This window comes from Ovis canadensis, chromosome 16, assembly GCF_042477335.2.
Source record: "Ovis canadensis isolate MfBH-ARS-UI-01 breed Bighorn chromosome 16, ARS-UI_OviCan_v2, whole genome shotgun sequence".
NCBI lineage: Eukaryota > Metazoa > Chordata > Mammalia > Artiodactyla > Bovidae > Ovis > Ovis canadensis.
This window is the reverse complement of record NC_091260.1, coordinates 84,094,222-84,114,195: the sequence shown is the minus strand read 5'-3', so window position 1 is coordinate 84,114,195 and position 19,974 is coordinate 84,094,222. Positions and strand designations below refer to the sequence as shown.

The 19,974-nt window shown below is 62.4% G+C and overlaps 1 long non-coding RNA gene across 1 annotated transcript; it reads left to right on the top strand.

The window, feature by feature from the left end:
• The first annotated feature begins 3,341 nt into the window (after window positions 1-3,341).
• Window positions 3,342-7,550, top strand: LOC138421568 (uncharacterized). Its single transcript, XR_011249541.1, has 2 exons — window positions 3,342-3,771; window positions 3,905-7,550. It is a non-coding gene; the product is annotated as an uncharacterized lncRNA (long non-coding RNA).
• The last annotated feature ends 12,424 nt before the right edge of the window (window positions 7,551-19,974 follow it).

Here is a 19,974-nt window from a genome sequence, read left to right as displayed (position 1 = left end):
AACACTGGAGTGGGCTGCCATTGCCTTCTCCAGGGGGTCTTCCCAATCAGGGACTGAACCTGGGCCTCCTGAATTGCAGGCAGATTGTTTACCTCTGAGCCCCAGGGGAGCCTAATTCACCCATCCTGTCTATAAGAGTCCGCATCTGCTGACCCCGACTCCCACCCTCCCCCTCCCTCCCCCTCCCTCCCCCACCAGAACAGCATTCTCTACGTCTGTACGCCGGTATCCATTTTGTAAATGAGTTCACTTGTATTAATTTTTAGATTTCATGTATAAATGATATCATATAACATTTGGCTTTCTGACTTCGTTCAGTGTAACAATCTCTAGGTCCATCCATGATGTTGAAACTATTATTTTGTTCCTTGTTACGGCTGAGTAATATCCTTTTGTATTTCTAGACCACATCTTTGTCCATCTCTCTGCTGATGGACATTTGATTTGCTTCCACGTCTTGAATATTGTAAACAGTGCTGTGGTGAACACTGGGGTGCGTGTGTCTTTTTGAACTAGAGTTTTCTCAGGATATAGGCCCTGGAGTGGGATTACTAGACCAAACGGTTATATGGTTGAGGAATCTCCGTACCGTTTTCCACAGTGGCTGCAACACTTTACGTTTGAGGGGTGGTGTTCTGAAAGTCACATTAAGAGTGAGGAATTCTACTGGGAGCCCTGGTGGGTCTGAATTCACGGTGGTGGGCACACGTGCCCAGAGCTGCCGGGTGACATGCTAACCTTTGTAAGAAGCCTGGGAGGTTCTGGGACTAACAACCTGTCTATCACCCACTCGGGGCTCCACACAGAGTTCCATCATTGCTGGTTCTTAGCACGTTCTGGAAACACAAGGGACAAGCCATCAGCAGGCACTGCCCCCTCGTGGAGCTGTCTGCTCCATGGTAGCCCTCCTTACACAGCTTGGCAGAGGTTTTCGAAGCCCAGGGAAGACTAACACCACAGATTCCTGGAGAAGATGGTGGCATCGCTCTAGCTCATTCATAACTGTCCCAGGACAGCTCAATCGTCTGGCATGTCCCACTTTCCTTGCATGTGAAATTTCTCTTTTCCGACCTGGCTGTTCGCTCTCATTCATAAGTTATGTGGCACATAACTTCAAGGTGATTTAGTCAAAGCTATGGTTTTTCCAGTAGTCATGTACGGATGTCAGAGTTGGACCATAAAGAAGGCTGAGTGCCAAAGAACTGATGTTTTCGAGCTGTGGTGCTGGAGAAGACTCTTGACAGTCCCTTGGACAGCAAGGAGATCAAACCAGTCAATCCTAAAGGAAATCAACCCTGAATATTTATTGGAAGGGCTGATGCTGAAGCTGAAGCTCCAGTACTTTGGCCACCTGATGTGAAGAACTGACTCACTGGAAAAGACCCTGATGCTGGGAGAGGCTGAGGGCAAAAGCAGGATGAGACATAGGATGAGATGGTTAGATGGCATCACCAATTCGATGGACGTGAGTTTGAGCAGACTCCGGGAGATAGAGGACAGGAAAGCCCGGTGTACTGCAGCAAAAAGTCGGATATGACTTAGCAGCTGGCCAACAAACAACAATTAAACCGACAGAATCACTTCCACTGATGTCAAATGCTCGGGCCTGGGCCGCTCTGGCCTGTGGGGATGGGGCTCCCTGCGAGGTGTCTGGGGGTGCCGGCTCTGGGGGCTGTTCCCTGATGAGGAGCCAACCGCTGCATGCAGGTGTGACGGTCACATGGGCAGTTGAAGGCCACCCCCAAACTTAACGCTTGGCGGCAGCTTTCTCCTCGGACGTCACGGGTGAGTCCACTGACCCTCCCATGTTTCTGGTGTTTGCTCCTGGCCCGTGTGAGGGCTGAGCCGGGCCCTCAGTGGCTCTCAGGACAGCCGCGCCCTTGGGAAGGCCCTTTCCTACTGAGTTTGGCTGGCGGAGGATGCTGCTGTGACTCAGGCCCCATGGGGAGGACACCGGTGTTAGAGGGACCCAGGGTCTGAAGAGTCTGGATTGGGAGGTCCACTCTGGGGTCTGTGGCTGGACAGCATGACCCAGAGTTTTTCTCAGTGACTCAGAAAAAGAACTGACTCAGCTGGACCTTCCCCATCAGAATGCTGAACCCGAGCTGCAGACTCGAGGGTCAGCCAGGAAAGGGGGCTCCCGCCCCTTCCCCTTCACCCTCGTTTCTTTATGAATGAACTCTTGGACGGATCCAGCCTGAGTCTGCTCAAGCCCTCGTGATGACACTTTGTGCCACCGGTCGTGTGAGAAGGCAGCCTTTCCTTGGGGGCCAGGGAGCCAGGGGCTGTTACTCGAGCTTCTGCTCACAGAGGGGCCTGTTCCTTTAAATGCCTGAGTCCAGGTGCCGGGGGAGGAGGAGCCAGCAATTCGAGGGGGACAAATGACCACAGGCAGGCCGGACAGCATGGGGCGCATCCCTGCAGCCCAGGGCGAGGGGCTTGGAGCCCCTCGGCCATGTGCAGCTCAGCAAGGTGCTCGGAGAGGAGGCCCCAGACCTCCCTGCCTCGCAGGGTCCAGGGGGGCCCACGGTGGGCTGACTCCTGTGTAACCCCGTCCCCTCCGGGACCCACAGCTCCCCGGCCTTGCTGCCCAAGCTAGAGTTCCAGGGTGGCCTGGCCTGCAGCTTCCTCCGAAGCTGTCCCGCCTCACGTGGGGCCTGGCGCTGAGGGACCCACAGGGAAAGGACACGCCCTCGCCCGCCCTGGGGCACACCCCCCACACCGGGTCAGAGGCCCTGCAGGACGGGTGTGCGCGGCCCGCAGTGCGGTGTCTCCCGGTCCCCGCCTCCCCTCCCCGCCCCGCTTTCTTTTCAGCTGCGGCAGCACCCTAGTGCAGAGAAACTCACGAGGTTCAAGCCCAGCCAAAGAGCCCCCGGGGCACTGGGCGCAGGTGCCGAACTGGGTGAGCAGGACACGCCCCTCGCGCACCGGCAGGTGTGGCTGCTCCGTGCGTGGCGCTCCAGGTGCTCTTTGTGGCGTGAGCTGCAGTTCGCCCGGTGCACACGTGCGTGTCCCTGCTGTGCGAACCTGGCTCTTTCTTCCTGAGGCCCCCCACAGGCCGCCTCGGTGAGCGGGGCGGGACCAGCCACCGCACTAGCCCGCTGGCTGGAGTATGTACAGAGGGACTCGCCACGCGGTTCTTAGAGAGCAGGCTCCACCGTGCGCGCACACACACGAGCGCATGCGTGCATACCACCCACTTTCTGCGGCCCGCGCTCAGCCTTCCTGGAGTCCCCAGCGGATGTGGTGGGGGCGGGGGGCGGGCCTTGGGAGCTCTGAGCTGCCCGGAAGCTCGCTGTGTCTGGACCTGCGTCTCTGCCCGCTCACCCTCGGCCTCCGACGTGCCAGCAGTGACAGCTGGAAGGCCGGACGTGTCGGCGAGGTCAGCTTTCCTCACCTCCCGCTGTCGCATCTGACCCCTGCCACTGTGGCATTCGGGGGCCCTCCCCGCAGCCGCGGCCTGCTGCAGACGAGAGCCAGCGGCTGCCAGATGACAGCCGTCAGCGTCCGGAGCGGAGCCTGACCTCGGAGGCACGCGCTGGGGCACCCGCGCCGGGGGCGGCCCTCAGCAGCCATCTGGCGCATTCCAGAGGCTCTGCTGACCCCGGGGTGGGGGTGCTGGGCGCCCCGCCGCCTCTTCTGAGGGCCGGCCCTCCCGGCTGCCCCCCGCCCCCGGAGAAGGGAGGGCTGGGCCCCCGTAGCTGGAACGTTCGCTCCCAGCCAGCCCGGCATGAGCCCAGCAGTGAAGGCCCTCGACGCAGGGACAGGAATGTGAGTGCCCCAGCAGCCTGTCCGGGCCTGCAGGCCTCTCCCTCTCTGCACCTGGCTCAGGTGCCTCTGGGCCTTCTCAGGCCGCTGGGGACACATTATCTAATAAAAGATAATTTAATGGGCTGCGTTACAGGAGGAAGAAGGAGAAAGTGAGTTCTATCAGAGGAACCAGCTCAGAGCCCGGGAACAGTCCACCTGGCGCCGAGGTTCACCCCCATGCGGAGCGCAGGTGGACCCCCGCTGGCCGCAGAACCCGCCTGGACCGAGGACCACCTGAGCTCAGTCCTGTTTCTCCCTGACGCTGATGGGACACTAGAAATCCCGAATATTAATGAAAGCTGATTTTACCGGGCTTCGCTACAGGAAGAGGAGCGAGAATGTGGGTTCCATCAGATGACGCTACCTTGTTTCTCCTTTCTTTTTATTAGAAAAAGAAAAACTGATAGACTCTATTTTTTGAAGAAGTTTTAGATTTGCCAGTAAAATGATCAGGAAGTGCAGAGCCCCACCCACTGCCCCGCCCCTCTGCTGCGTCACCAGCCCTGGGCTGGGACCAGCGTCACCACCGATGAGCCGACGACGCAGGGTGCCGAGTCATAGTTCACACCGCGTCCACTCCTGCTGTGCCTTGGACTGCTGCTGCTGCTGCTAAGTTGCTTCAGTCGTGTCCGACTCTGTGACACCATAGATGGCAGCCCACCAGGCTCCCCCGTCCCTGGGATTCTCCAGGCAAGAGTACTGGAGTGGGGTGCCATTGCCTTCTCTGCTGCTGCTGCTGCTAAGCTGCTTCAGTCATGTCCGACTCTGTGCGACCCCATAGACGGCAGCCCACCAGATTCCCCTGTCCCTGGGATTCTTCAGGCAAGAACCACGGGCCTGGACAAATGTGTAAGGACGTGAGGCCCCTCAAAGCATCACACAGAGCGCTGTCACTGCCTAAAGTCCAAAAGAATTGATGCTTCTGGACTCTGGTGTTGGAGAAGACTCTTGAGAGTCCCTTGGACTTGCAAGGAGATCCAACCAGTCCATCCTAAAGGAGATCAGTCCTAGGTGTTCATTGGAAGGACTGATATTGAAGCTGAAACTCCAATACTTTGGCGACCTCATGCGAAGAGTTGAGTCATTTGAAAAGACTCTGATGCTGGGAAAGGTTGGGGGCAGGAGGAGAAGGGGACGACAGAGGATGAGATGGCTGGGTGGCATCATCGACTCGATGGACGTGGGTTTGGGTGAACTCTGGGAGTTAGTGGTGGACAGGGAGGCCTGGCGTGCTGCAATCAATGGGGTCGCAGGTCGGACATGACTGAGCGACTGGACTGGACTGGAGGCCCCTGCGCACCGCCCCGCGGTGCCCGCCCTGTCCCCATGGCGACCCCTGCTCTGCTGCTGCCCCTGTGGCTGTGCCATCTCCAGGTGTTGCCAGCCGGTCTCTGCAGCCTGGTGCCTGCTTGGAGGGGCCTCTGTCACTCAGCAAGTGCGTTTAAGTTTCCCCCTGCCGCTCGCATCTGCCTCTGCCTCCCAGGCTTCCCGTGGGAGACATGGCTTCTCGTGGGCCTGCCCCGGGGCCCCGAACTTCCTCTCAGGACGGATGCCCACAGCAGCCCCCCACCCCTGCCCTCCTCTGGGCAGTTCAGGACATAAAATCAGTTCCCCTGGTTTCCGCACAGAGCTCCGGGGGGTGGCTCCAGGCACGGGGCGGGGCTGGCACGATTATTTTCCCTTTGAGTTGATCAGGAATAGGTTCTCTCCAAGACTCAGGCCCACCTGCTCAGCGAGGCTGGAACCCAGCACAACGCCCACCCATGACACCACACAGTGATGCCTCCATGTGGAAGGTAGGGTGCTCAGGAGGTGAGGCCCGCCCTGCCGCCCGGGAGCCTGGCCGGGGCAGACCCAGGGACACGCGAGCCCGCTGGCACAGCAGAGGGGATGTGCTCACTCGCCCTGTCTCCCTGTCCCGCCCTGAGGCCAGCGGAGCCCCTTCCTCCATTCTGGGAACCCTGCACTGGGGTCTCTGAGGGGCCAGGAGGACTGCCCCTGGGTCCGTTTCCTCGTTCCCGACTCCCGCGGGCAAGCGGGGGGCTCGGGGGCAGGACCTCCGCTGGGCTCTCGCCTCCACCTTCCAGGGTGGTCCGCCTCCCTCACCCTGCAGGCAAGTGGGCACCCTGAGCGCCTCCCACAGTCCGCTGGTCCCCTGGCGGGCTGAGCCCTTGGAGGAGCAGTCCCCACACCAGGGCTGGGCCCCCAGGCGGCCACTGCTGTCGCGGACCCCACGCCGCCGCCGGCTCTGCGTCCGACCCATGGCCCAGCTGGAAAGTGAGATTCAGCTCTGGACAGCTTCTGCCAGGCCCAAGGCCCCAGTGGACGGAGGGCCCTGTCCCCAAGACACAGGAGTCGCAGGAGAGGACGATAGCCCAGAGTGACCGCCGGCTGGCCGACACGTGCCTGCTCGTGGCCTGGAGGGCTGGCGTGGTGCCTGGGCTGGGCTAAGCATCGGGGCGGTCCTTGGCGGGTGGAGTGTACTGGGGGGCTCCAGGTGGGGAGCTGGGGAACGGGCGGGGCCTCCTGCTGGCCTGGGCAAGGAGCAGGGCTGCCCGCGAAGGCCTGTCCTGAGGCAGGCGCTGCCCAGACCTCACCCACCCACCTGGGTCAGCCCCCAAACACCCTTGCTGGGTGATTCTGGTCACGTGAGAGGTGAGTGACCGGCAGCCCCCTCCTCAAGGGCAGCTGGAGGAGACTGCCTCCACAGTGCCGGCGGTGTCTGGTTGTGTCCTGAGTGTGGTGGGTGTTTCCCAGGCAGGAGGGCAGCCTCCGTGGGACCCCGAGACGCTCGCTGCGGTCCCGAGATACAGAGCTGTCTTCTCCTGGAAGAGGATCCCCGAGGGAAGGCTGACACCCTTGGCGGGCTGCGGGGGCAACCTGACCGGCCGTGGGCCGTGGGCGACTCAGGTCCTATTGACTCTGCAGGGTGGGCTGGCCTGAGGGAGGCAGGTTGCCTTCTTCCAGGCCTCGGGAGGGCGCTCGGGCCGTCCAGTTCTGCCCTTTGGACGGACCTTCCCACTGCCTGAGTGTCCGCGGTTCTGACTCCTCGGCCCTGGGGGACACTGGCCAGTCTGCCTGGGACTTAATCAGAGCCTGTGGAGGCCCCTCTTCCTCCACGTCGGGGCTCCCGTGAGGCTGTCCCAGAGGGTGTCCTGGGAGGGGAAGGTGTAGGGGTGGAGGGTTTGAGCAGCTCTGAGGAGGAGCACTTTCTCTGCACCTGTGAGACGTCTTGAGATGAGGCGAAGGGCAGCCTGTCTTCCTCTGCAGGACACACTGGTGGCCCCCCTCAGCGAGCTGCTTGGGGGCTATGGGGCGGGCTTGCCCCCTGGGGGAAAGCATGGGGGGCTGCCTCCCCTCTGCGTGCGCACCCAGCCCTGCAGAGCTCACCCTCGGGCGCACAGGGCAGCTTCGTCAGGTCCGGGGTCCCGTGTGTGTGGCACCCCGGCCCCCGGGACATGAGGCCGCGGGCCGCCAGGCCTCCCACTCAGAGCCGGTAAATCGCTCCTGCAGGGCCCCTGCCCAGACTCAGCACCACCGTGTAGCTAAACGGTACTATTAGTGCAGAGAAAATAAACGGCCATTTCACTCTGCAGACTACACGTAATTGTGCTTGGGCTGTGTCAACCTCGGGCTTAATTGGCGTGCGGGCTGTGCGGCATGAAGTACGGGATGTGTAATTTATTTATGCAATAAAATGTGCCGTAACCGAGAGGGGGAAAATAAAGGGAAAAATAATATGTTTCACACCATAATTACACAACAAAGTTCAAATTAGAAATACCGCTTGGGCCGTGCGCTTCCTCTGGGCCGGGGAGGGGAAGGCAGTGCAGGTGCTTAGAGGACAGGGTTCTGAGCCGAGTGCCATGGACACAGGGTGGGCCTTGAAACAGAACCCTCTGGTGAGGTGGACGGCCTGCGGTGGGGTGAGGGGAGGCTCAGGAGAGATGAAAAGCTGGGAGTGTGGGGGCCACCTTTACTTCCTTCTGACATAAACACGACTCTCGTGAAAACAGCGCCTGAGACAGAAAGGCTTCTGGCGCTTAGAAAGGGAGGAAGAAAAGACGAGTCGCTGCGCTGTGACCCCCTGTTTATCTAAAGCTGTATCGTTAAGCCGGAATTCTCCTGATAAGCCGCGAGCGAGGAGTGGGGCTGCGAGGTCCGGCTCTGTGAGACATCTCCCGGGCAGGGCTGCTGCCCACATCCGTCACCGGCCATCTGCAGGGCGCCTGGGAGCACCCACGTCCCCATCCCCCAGCCCAGGGCCCCGAGGACTCTGGTCGCAGGGATGAGGGGGACCAAGGGGGCTCCTACCAGGGCGCTCGGGGGGGGGCGTCCTGAGGGGCTCACCCACATGGTCCTCACAGGCTTGCACCCAGACCAGGGCCCCCCTGCACGGCTGGCCGGCCACCTCCTCGGAGTGGTGCTGCTGGTGTGTGTGTGGGGCGCTCAGGACGACAGAGCCCTGGGCCTTGGGACGGACAGAACGCAGGGCCCCGTCCCACACGAAAGGAAGGCTCTAGACTCCACGGAAGATGGCTGGGGGAGACCAGTCCCCGCGTCCAGGGCCAGCTGAGTCTCCGAGAGTGAGCCCCGCCCCGGCTGGTCCCAAGCCATGCATCTTCCTTTCTGTGGGGCCACGGCACCTGTGCAGGACGGCTGTGCCCTTGACGTCCCCCTGGCCCAGCTCCCGGGAGATGACGCCATGGCATTGCGGGGTCCGTAGGTATGTCCGCCCTGAACGTCCATTGTGGTCCAGTGGAATCCAACTGCCCTGCAGCACTGGGCCCAGGGGTCCACCCTAGGCCTATGGAGGGGGCGGAGGCTGAGGGGGCAGGGCCGTGTCTGCAGGCGCCTCCCTCAGGCTGCAGGTGGCGATGCTCGCCCTACGCCTGGGGAGCCGGGCGCGGGACGTGGGGGTGGCACCTCCTGGGCGCCCTCTCGAGTCGTCTGTGTCCCTCTGCAGGCACCCAGCTCCCCTCAGTCCTCCTTCCTCCCTGGCAGGGCTCCCAGGCTGGCGCGGACACCCTCACAGGAGGCTGGATGTATGCTTAGGAAGGGCTCCTTCCCCTCTTCTGCTCTCGCGGGGCTGGGGGTTCTGGGTGCATCAGCCCACAGGGTCACACAGGCTGCCAGCTGGAAGACCCTGGGTGGGCATCGACAGGCACCCGCTGGTCCTTCCCTTCTGCCCAGTTTCTCCTCCTGACCCCTCCCTGCCCCGACCCGGCCTGTCTGTGAGGGTCCTACCCAAGGACAGACTGCGAGCCGTCTCTGCCTTCAGGCAGCCGGACTGGACAGCTGTGTCCAGAGCAGCCCCGGGCGGCAGAGAGGGCAGCTCAGAGCTAGAGTGCCCGGGTGGGGTGGGGGCACTGCTGGGAGGGCCGGGTCCCTCAGTGTGCAGGGGGGAATGGGCGGGGTCCATCTACGTGCAGGGAGCGGGGGTGTAGGTGGGGAGCCCCTCTCTGCAGGGGTGTCATGGACGAGGGTCCTCAGAGCGGCACCATCACCGAGGTTCAGAGGCAGGGAGGAGGTGCAGGGCGCCTGAGAAGGAGGTGGCCCGGGGATCCCAGGGGTGGTGGATGGAGGCCTTGGCTGGCTGCACAGATCCTTGGGAAGACAGTCCGGGGCAGGTCAGCCAACGCCCTGAAGATGTGCTGCAGTCAGAGCCTCCTGGAGACCTAGAGGCAACCCAAGCGACCAAGTGTGACTCTGGACATTTCCCTGGTGTGGGACACGCGGGGGTCAGCTGCAGGAGCCCTCCCGCAGCGGTGCCCTGGGCCCACGGCCCCCCTGAGGGCAGGAAGACAGCCACCACGGACCCTGCCTGGCATCCCCACCCTGGGCATCACATCTTCACGTAGCCCGTCCTGGCCGAAGCCCCAAACCCACACCAGCTGCTCAAGAAAGTAAGTCAGAAGCACCACCGAGGGCTCCAACATGGCGGGGACGATCTGGGCCACCTGGGTGTCCTGGAGAGCCCACATGGCTGGCCCCACCGCACGCCCACGCGGCCAGGCTGCTGGGCCTTTGCAGGGGCTGTGGTGAAGGTCAGGGTCAGGCAGATGCTGCGGGATTCCCACAGGAGGAGACGCGGTCCTGTGGGGCTCCTCCTGACACTGGACGGTGGGAGAGGGGCTTGCTACGGGGGAGGTGGTCACTGGGTCTGCCCGCTGACTGGGTTTAGGAGCCCAGAGGGACGCAGTGGGCCTCGCTCCCAGCCCCCACCTGGGGAGGGCAGAGAGGGTGGCATGGCCCGACAGGCGGGCAGGTCCTAGGAGGCCCCCCACCCTGCTGCCTTTCTGGGGTCAGTGTTGTTGACCGCTAGGGAGAAGTAATTGCAAAGATGCGCATAAGAAGCAGCTGGAAAACTCTGCCCAGATTCTGCTCCCAGGGAGGGCATCACATGTGATTTTTATCCTCTTAGACGCCCCCATGTCCTCCCGGTTCTCAGCAGAGGCGTCTGCAGTGACCATCCGAGATGGGAGGAATGGCCGGTGCCCAGGGCTGGACATTCCTGCTGGACGTGCGTCACCGCTGAACCTGCCCCTCGGCCAGCAATGGGAAGGGACGTGGGTGGGGCCGGGGGGCGGTTTAAGGGTAGTTCTTCCAACACAGAAGCATATCCGGAGGTCGTGTGCGCAGGGTCGCACAGCGATCTGACCAGTGCAGGGTGCCTTGGGGCCGCCTGCCCTTGGCAGAGCTGGTGAGCTGTCGGAGAGGGTTGGGGGCAGCGAATGAGGAGGGAGGGCGTCGCTCTGCTCACGAGAGCCCACTGCCTCCCACCACCCCCGCACTGCCCAGTCCAACGTCCCCCACTGCCCCCCGTGTGTCCTGGGCTCCCGGGAATCAGTGTCAGTTCTGACCATCTGTCCTGGTGGCTCAGATGGTAAAGAACCCCTCTGCAATGCAGGAGGTGTGGGTTTAACCCCTGGGTCGGGAAGGCCCCCGCAGAAGGGAACGCCCACTCCAGCACTCTTGCCTGCAGAGACCCACTGGCAGAGGGGCCTGGTGGGCTACAGTCCACGGGGGTGCCAAGACTCAGATGCGACTGATGGACTAACATTTTCACTTCTTTTTCGTTTCACTTTTCACCAGCCAACTGTCTAGAAGTCCTCAGGAGGCCTGGATGTGTCCTCCCTGGAACAGCCCTCGCAGGCTCCCTCTCGGGAAGGCTGGGGGTAGATTTGCGGTTCTGACACTGTCCCTTTCATTATAAAAGTTAAGGAAGATTTGAGTTGGTGGGTGTTTGAGTCCTAGGAACGCCGAGATTCACTGGTGTCGTCAAGGATCTCTGTGGGCCAGACGGGTTGGGGCAGGCTGGCTACCCACCCGAGTCCCACATCAACCCCGTTTCTTGTGGCCAAGAGCGCCCGATCCTGACCCCTCTGGGATCCGCCCCCGTGGGGTGGGGCCTGGCTGAGCGGCCTGCAGGGAGCAGCGTGGCAGAGTCTGGGAGGAGGGGCTCTCACTGTCCGTGGCTCCTGACACATCGCGGAAGGACCTTCTCTGGCCGGACGGTGAACTGCACGGTAACTCCCTGCTGCGGCGTTTCTGGCTCCCTTAGCCCTGGGGTCCTTGCCGGCCAATGCTCTGACGTCATTTCAGCCAGCCTCCACCCCGCCCACAGTTCCATCGGCTGGTCACAACCTGGAGCGGCTCTCAGTCTCTAGAACTGATGCCAGGCATCCCGGATGCAGCGTCAGGCAGCCACCCTCAGAAACACGCCCTGAACTGCCACTGTGTGCCTGCCAGCCCAGCCTGGTGCCCTCGCGGCCCCGTCGGGCATGTTCCCCAGTGACCATGGGCTCACAGTTCTCTCTGTGTGCACGGCCGTCCCTACCGGGCCAAGCGTGCCCCTGACCCTGGGCGTTCCCGGGGTTTGAGGCAGCTTCTGGGTTTCCCAGTCTTGGCAGGTGATAAGAGGCACAGGACCTTTTGGGAAGGAGGGGGTCCACAGGGAGGGGGGAAAACGCCTGCAGTGTTGGGGGGCCCAGCCCCGTCCTGCGGTCTTCTGCCCTCCCGGCCCCTCCCAACGCCATGCCTTTCACGTCAGAGGTCGCGGGGCCCAGTCCAGCTGCGCGGGACCTCACTGCCCTGTGGCGGGCCCAGCCTTTGTCTCTGGTTTCCAGGAATTGTGACCTTTCTGCTACTTGTGATAAGGGCTTCATTCGGGTGGTGCAGACGCTCTGGGCCCTTAGGAGATCCGGACGGGGAATGCGGGGCCTGGGGGCCCCCAGCGTCCAGTCCCCATGCTCTGGAGAGCACACAGCCCGCGGGCCATCAGATCACCCCGCGCAGGTACCAGGCTGCCGATGACCGCGGCCGATAGCCAACGATTACTTTGTTACCTTGAGCGAAAACCAACCGCCAGGGCTCCGTTTCCCACGGCGGGAGGGCGCCCTTCATCAGATCAGGAAGCTACCGGGACTTCGGTCCCCAGAGGAGGCCCTGGATGGTTATTAGGTACAGAGCGCGCTTCCACGAAGGTGGGACCTCCTGGGGGTCCCCGTCAGCCCTACGCTGCAGACCTCCCCTCGGTGGCCCAGCCCTAACTTGTAGGGTGTCCCAGCCTCCTGCCTCTCCCCCCTGCCTCCCGCCACCACTGCCTTCTGGAAATCCAGGCCTCCTTTCTGCTTTCCCACCCTCTCAGGAGCATGCTCACCTGGACCCTTCCGGGCCTGGTGGGTGCAAGTGGTGGTGCCCCGTGCAGGCTGGGGCAGGGCAGGGGCTTGGGTTCCCCCAGCGTGAGGCTGCTCTCTCCTTCCCCTGCCTCCCCAGGGTCGGCCACATGGAAGACCCTCCAGATGTAACACAGTCCTGCCCGTCGGCTTGGACAAAGCCTTGGTCTGACAAGGACCTGTCTGTTCTAAAACCCCAACAGCCGGGAAGAGGCCTGATACCCCAGCTGGGCCCTCGTGCTGGGCAAGGTGACAACTGCTCGGCCTTGCACACAGGCTGGGGCTCCACGGCCCTGAGTGGCGTGACCGTGGGCCGCACACAGTGCCCAGGTCTGGCGGCCCCCAGCCCCTGGCCTCACTTGCCTGCTGAGCCGAGATCCTGGGAGGGCGGCGTCCTGGGCAGCGATCTGTAGCTGTCACTTCACAGGGAGCACGGTGCCCCGTCCCCTGTCAGAGCAGCCTGGACGAGGGGGCCCCAGGCCTTGGGTGGTCCTGGTCGTCGGCGCTGCCCAGGCCCAGGGCCCGCTCTGGTGGCAGGTCTGGGCCCGAGGGCTCCACTTCTCGTGTGGTCACTTCTTTTCTGGCTTCAGTGAGAAGTCAGGCAAGCGTGCAAAATAAAAGCAGAAACAATGCCCCAGCGCAGCACTGTGATGAGGGAGCCTGACGTGCTTTTCTCCGTGTGTATTTATGTCAGTCGCTCAGTCGTGTCCGACTCTCTGTGACCCCATGGACTGTAGCCCACCAGGCTCCTCTGTCTGCGGGATTCCCCAGGCAGGAACACTGGAGTGGGTTGCCATGCCCTCCTCCAGGGGGTCTTCCCGACCCAGGGATTGAACCCCAGTCTCCTGCATTGACAGGTGGATTCTTTACCATCTGAGCCACCAGAAAGAGAAAGAAGTGAAAGTCGTGTCCGACTCTTTGCGACCCCATGGGCTATACAGTCCATGGGATTCTCCAGGCCAGAATGCTGGAGTGCATCGCCATGCCCTCCTCCAGGGATCGTGTCAACCCAGGGATCAAACCCAGGTCTCCCGCATTGCAGGCAGATTCTTTACCAGCTGAGCCCCCAGGGAAGTCCAAGAAGACTGGAGTGGGCAGCCTGTCCCTTCTCCAGGGGAACTTCCTGACCCAGGAATTGAACCGGGGTCTCTTGCACTGCAGGCAGATTCTCTACCAGCTGAGCCCCCAGGGAAGCCCTCAGTGTCGAGGATAATAACTTATTCTGTACTTGAAACTAGAAGAATAAAGTGAATGGTCTCTGGTTTCCAGAAGCACACGTAGACAGCTGCACACGGCCACACACACGCCAGCCCTCTCGGCGCCCCTGCAGCCGCCCCTTGTTGGTGAACAACAGAAATGGGTGAAAAGCTGCAGCTTCGCAGATAACCCCGGTCCACCCGCCCCTGCCTCAGGCACTGTGGGCGCAGAGCAATTCAGGAGCCAAAATAAGAGGAAGGGCCAGCTCCCGGGAGGCCGCCGAGTCCTCTCCCAGCGGACCGCAGGAATGTGGAGCTGGTGGGCTCACCGCAGACTCCAGGCTCCGAGGACACAGCCCCGTGATGCCCTGAGGCTCAGCCTGGGAGTCCCCCAGTGCAGGGCGCTGGGCGCTGGGTCACTGCTGAGAAGGTGGAAAACGGGAGGCCTCGCTGAGCCCCTGCAGCCCCTGCAGCCGGTGGCGAGCCGTCTGTGTCCTGGGCTCACTTGGCTTCTGTGGTGACCTTGGGTGGCACCCTCACACCCCAGTCCCCTCCAGCCACCGCATCCCAGCTCTGCGGCCAGAGGGGAAGGTGGAGCCCCCTGGGCCGCACCCTGCCTGCCAGGGCTGGGTGCTCTCCTGGGCCCCGTGGGCAGGCCTGCCTGGCACAAGCCCGTCCTGTCCTCTGCAGGACAGCCGGCGCTCATGCCCTTGCTCCCCCTGGCTGACCTGGGGCAGGCCTCCCACCCCGGTGGCCAGGGGGTCCTCCCACATCTAACTATGCAGACAACCGACCCGAGTGCCAAGTGGGAAGGTCAGCGTGCATGCCGAGTCGCTTCAGTCGTGTCTGACTCTGCAGTCCCATGGACTGTAGCCCACCAGGCTCCTGTGTCCCTGGGATTCTCCAGGAACACTGGAGAGGGCTGCCATGTCTCTCTGCAGGAGCTCGTCTCGACCCAAGGCCGGAACCCACATCTTGTATGTGCCCTGCCTTGGCAGGCAGGTTCTTTTCCACTGGTGCCAACCGGGGAGGTCGGGGTGACCCCTACATTCGGGAGTCCTCCTAGTCCTCGGTGTCCACCTGCTCCTGCAGACCCTGCGTTCACAGAGACACCTGGAAGCTGGATCTCACCAACGTGGACAGACAGGGGCGTCCACTCGACACCGCAGAGCAGCAGAGGCGGAGGTACGCCCCCGCCCCCGGAGTGGACTCTGAGGACCCGGGGCAGTGCGTATGTGCACTTGTGCAGAACCCGCCCCGCCCCCAGGAGGGTCTGTTGCTGGCCCGGGACGCCAGGAGCCACCGTCAGGGATGCAGGGACCCACCTGCTGGGCCAACGTGAACGAGGCTCCTGACCCGCCGAGCGCTGCGGCAGGGCTGGAGCCACTGCTCAGGCTGATGCTCTGAACCTCAGCTGATGGTGCAGGTTAAGAGTCTCAAACTCACCAATCAGGTCCCATCTGCTGTCTGACCGTGAATGGCAGCCCCATGTGATGGGTGAGGTCCCGTGACCCGGGTCAGGGTCTGGGGGTTGCATGGCAACTCTTGGGCAGGAGAGTCGGGGTTGGGGCCCCGGAGCGTGTGTCCAGGGTGACACCAGGCTCCACAGGCCTGACCAGCCTGCGGCCGCAGGAGCCTCCGCTGCCCTGGGCGTGCCTGTGTGCTCACGTGTGAGCGCGTGTGCGTGCATGCGCAGGCCCCTCCCGTCTGCCTAACCCCAGAAAAGCTCCTAATTCTCCCGGCTTGTCTGTGAGTCTCCCCGACTCGGACTCTTCCCTGGCGTGTCCCGCTGGGGCCCTGAGGGACCGGAGGTCCTCACTGCCCTGTGGTTGCCCCTGCTGCCTCCATTTTGCTGGGTTACTGGGTATTTTCCTCCAGTCTGCACCCAGGCCAGGAGCCTCTCAGATCCAAGCGGGCAGCCTGCACCAGCCCTGCCCGAGCAACCTGGGGGCTTCGGGGCCCCAGGGGTGGGCAGCAGGGGTCTAGAAGGGAGCCCCTGATCACTCACACCCCCCAGGCTTTCCCCAAACCGGCCCCAGCCTCCACCCAACTTGTGTCCTGTCCCTGGTTAAAAGGGGCACTGCTCCTTCGGGGGCCTGGCCTGGACACTACCCCCGAGCCCTGCCCTGTCAAATCCACCTCTCACTGCAACCCAAGCTGGGCTGGTGGAGGGGCCCTTGCTCAGCTCAGCCAGGGAGGTGGTGCACCAGGGACAAGAAGGGGCTTGTGTGGACCCCTGCTGCCCTGGGGCTCAGCGACCCACTGCCCTGACCCCGAGCCATCCGCTGGCCCCGGGGCGGAGGGATCCCAGCACCTCTGGTGCCCACTTGCTTCAGCAGCAGCAGAATCACGGCCGGAACGGGGCCTTGGTGCCCTGTGAGGCACAGGTGAGGGTCCAGGCCGGCGTGGAAACCCCTCCTCTGCCTTGCCCTTGCTCTGGGTGTTCGGCGTCTTCCTGCCCTATGGCTTCAGCTCAGCTCATGAAGGTTCTTGCCCGGTGGGGCTCCTGAGGCTGGCTCTCCACCCTTGCTGATCAGACTTGGTCAGACTTGGGGGGGGGGGTCTGCTGAGCCTCCCTGAGCCCTGACTGAGGAGACGGGTCTCCTGCCCTGCTTCTTAGAGTCCTGAGTGGGCTGATGCCCCAGCCTTCAGTAAGCTGAGCCTCTGACAGAGAAGCAGGTGTGTGTGTGTGTGTGTGTGTGTGTGTGTGTCTGTTGGTGCGGGGAGGGGTGGTTGTCTGGTCCTGGGGCTTCAGATAAACCTGCAGGCTTCACCCAGAGCCAGAGTCCTCTTGGCACAAGGCACTTTCCCCACAAGTGTTTCTTCAGAAAGCTCATGTTGGAAGGCACTCTCCCCACTAGCTCTCTCCTCCCCTGGTCCCCTCTCTGCTCCCTTCCCCCATCCCCGTCCCCCCTCCCCCCCTCCCCCTTCCCTGTCCCCCCCAGTCCCCCTCCCCCCTTTCTCCCTCCCCTCCCTCCCCCTCCTCTCTTCTTTTTTTCCCCTCACCTCCTAAAAGACCTGAGCCTGAGGTCAGGAGGTGAGGTCACGGTGCCTGCTTGCTGGCTTTGCAGCTTTCCCACGAGGCCGCCCCCAGGGAGGGGACTTTCCTGCTTCATCCAAGCGAGGGAGGGGCGGGGTCTGAGCCCCTAAGCTCTCAGGGAGGTGGGCTCTGAGTGCTCAGCGCGGGGCAGGGCAGCCGTAGGGACGCGGGCTTTGCGGCAGTCCCCTCTATTCTCCTGTGGGTTGTCTCCTGCCTTGGAGGCACATCCACTGCGGACCAGCCGGCCCTGCACCCCTACGCCGCCGCAGACACCCCTAAGTCACTGCTTTGAGTGACCCGCAGCCTTGGGCGGGGGGGGGGGGCGGCTGAGCAGCCTCAGTTTCCCTCAATCTGGTGTCCTCTGCTTCGGGAGAGCGGGCCCTTTGCAGGAGGCGAGCCAAGAACCCTTGAGCCAAGACAGCGTGGGCCTCGGAAGACCTTCTCTCTTTGGGAAGGAGAGAGACAGAAGCGAAGATGGAGAAGAGAGACGGAGAGAGACGGGAAGGAGGGAAGAGGCAGCGGGGCGCCCAGGCCCCCGCAGCGCAGGCCCGGAGCCCGGGGAAGGAGGTGGCATAAATCCTTGCATAATCTCAGGAGACGACCACTTTAAATCTTAATTGGTTGCCTTTTAAATATCATTTAAGGGCTGGCTTCCCTGCCTCTCTCTCTAGTTAAGAAGGTGTCGTGTCAAACTCCATTACCTTGCTGGACGTCTCTCCCTTTAGTTAAAAAAAAAAAAAAGAAAAAGAAAAAAGGAAAGGAAGAGAGGAAAAAAAATTGAGCCATCAGTGGCGGCTGGAGGGTCGATAAAGCTTTTAGATTTGGAGACGTTTTCAGGGAGCCCATTTCCCGCGGCTAAGAGCTGTTAATGGTGCTTAAGGAATTATCTTAGCGGGCCGGCGGGAGGGCAGTATATTTCCCCCGCCTGTTCCCCTGTCGGGGCTGGGTATGCCGCTGTCAGACTCGCTTAATGAAAAGTAACGCGCCGCTGATTACAGTTTTATTTGGGCTCTATGTAAAGAGCGCCGTTAATTTAGCGTCCCCTCCTTGGTGTGTTTGAATTCGCCACGCCTGAGCGGCTGAGAGCTTCGGGCCCGAGCCCTTCTGACGGCCTCCCTGGGAGGGAAGCGCTCCCCCCGCCCCGCGGACCGCGGCCTCGCCTAAACATGCATTCCCGCCCCGCTTGTGCTAGCCCGACCCTGCTCTGAAGATCAGCCAGAGGGTGGGTGAGTGACCCTGCCAGAGTGTACCCCAAAGATGACGGGTGTGCGCCTACGTGACGACTCCAGCTTTGGGGCATCTTTTGGGCGAGTCGCCCCCGGGATGCGGCTGCATCCCGGCTCTCCGCTTCATGCCTTTATTTCATACAATTTCTCTGTTTCCAATAAACCCTTCCGGTGAGCCAGTTTCACCACGACCTGAGGGCTCCTGCACTTGGGGGGTTCTGCGGGGACACGAGGGGCCTCTGCGCCCCGGCGATGTCAGGGGCCTGGGGTCCCTGAGGCAACGGGCTGGGATTGCTGGAGTCTCCTGGGCTGGATCCCGCGAGGGCCCGCTCGGGAAGGAGCCAGAGTCGGACCCAGCCGGACCAATGCGCGCGCACGCGCGCCCAGCCGCGCGCGGCCCACAGCCTGGGCCCCGCAGAAGCCCCAGCCTGGGGTTCCTGGGGTTTCTGGCTCCGCAGCTCCTGTCTTGCCGAGCCAAGCCTCCTGCATCTGCGAAACCTTGTTTTAGCTGAAAATGTCTGGCTTTGTCTAAGGCGGGGTGGGGGCGCGCACGGCGGCCGCGCATTAAAATTCCTGGCGCCCCAGCCCCGACCGCAGCATCTCCCCTGAGACTCCACTTTCGCTATTACTGTCAAGTACCCTTGACTCTTTATTTTTGCCCTTTTATCTATTACAACTAATTCGAGTTATTTTGCCCTTTTCAGTCTAAGACGTGGGCTTTCTGCAAAGCCTCCCCCTGCCAGCGAGCTCTCGGAGCGCGGAGCCTTTAGAAATTGAGGGGTTTACTGTCAAAATGAAAATTTCACTTCAAATTATCTTGGCTGATGCTCGCTCGCCAGGCCGGGGGCTCCCGCCGCAGCCTTTTGACAGACACATCAGCGGCGAGCTTCCGAGTCCGGATAATATCATCCAAGAGAGCGAAAGTCAATACGGTGACAGCGCGCGGGCGGTACAATCCAATTACCGCGGGGCCGGCGAGGCGCAGGGCCCGCGCCCGCGCCCTCCGCTCCAGGCCTGGGGTTCGAGGTCGCGCCAGCAGGGGCCACCGCTCTGGGGTGCCCCTCGCGGGTTCCCTCTCCCTGGTGGGACACTCACCCCATCGGGCCCGCTTTCCAGCGCCTCGATCGCCCGGCCTTTCCCAGGTGGCCGGGACCCACGGGGCACCCAGCCCCTCCCAAAGAAGGGCCGGGCCTCCTGGGTCTCTCCAAGGCTGCTTGCAGGTCGGCGGGGCGACTCTCGTCTTCAGCTGGCGTCTCTGCGGCCTGCGTCTGTCCGCCTACGGACCAAGGGCTACCATTTCTTTACCGAAGCACGAACGGGCCGCTCCACCCTCGCAGGCTCCTGTCTGGCGGCCCGTCCTCCCTCTGGGCACCTGGGACAGCTGTGAGGCCCAGGGGAGCCTTAGACAGAGAGCTGGCAGGCGAGGGCCAGCGCTGAGTCCAGTGAGAGCTCCTCTGGTGTCTTCGAGGGGCGCTTGCGCGACGTGGGGAGGAGGAGCTGGGTGGGGTGATGGGGGGCAGAAGCCCGCGGGAGGGGGGCAGGGAACTCCACAGAGTCCACCTTGGGGAGGGAGCCAGCGAGTTTCTGAGCAGAGCTGGGGGTCTGCAAGGAGCTAGGCGAGGCGGGGAAGGCTCACGTTCCCCCCACCTCCCTTCCTTCCAGCCCTGCCTCAGGTCTTCCGTCTACTAAGCTCATCCCACGGGCGGAGGCTGACAGCATAGGGGCGGGTCCCCCATCCCCTCCTCCTGACGTCCTGCCTCGCTCCCTAGACCCCCTTCTCGGGGGAGTTCGGAGGCCCCAAGGCCGCGGGAGGAAGCTCATTCTGCCCAGGCGGGGCTGAGGGCAGGCAGTAGTGGCCGCACACCTCTCCCCTATCAGGGCACAGTCCCAGGGAATTTGGAAGTTTAACAACAGGTTTTCTCATCTAGCCAAAGAAACTCAAAATTCTGGGGTCTGGCACTGGAGGACAGATGAAAAGTTTGGGGTCTCTCACCACCTTCTAATCGGAAGCACTACAGAATCCT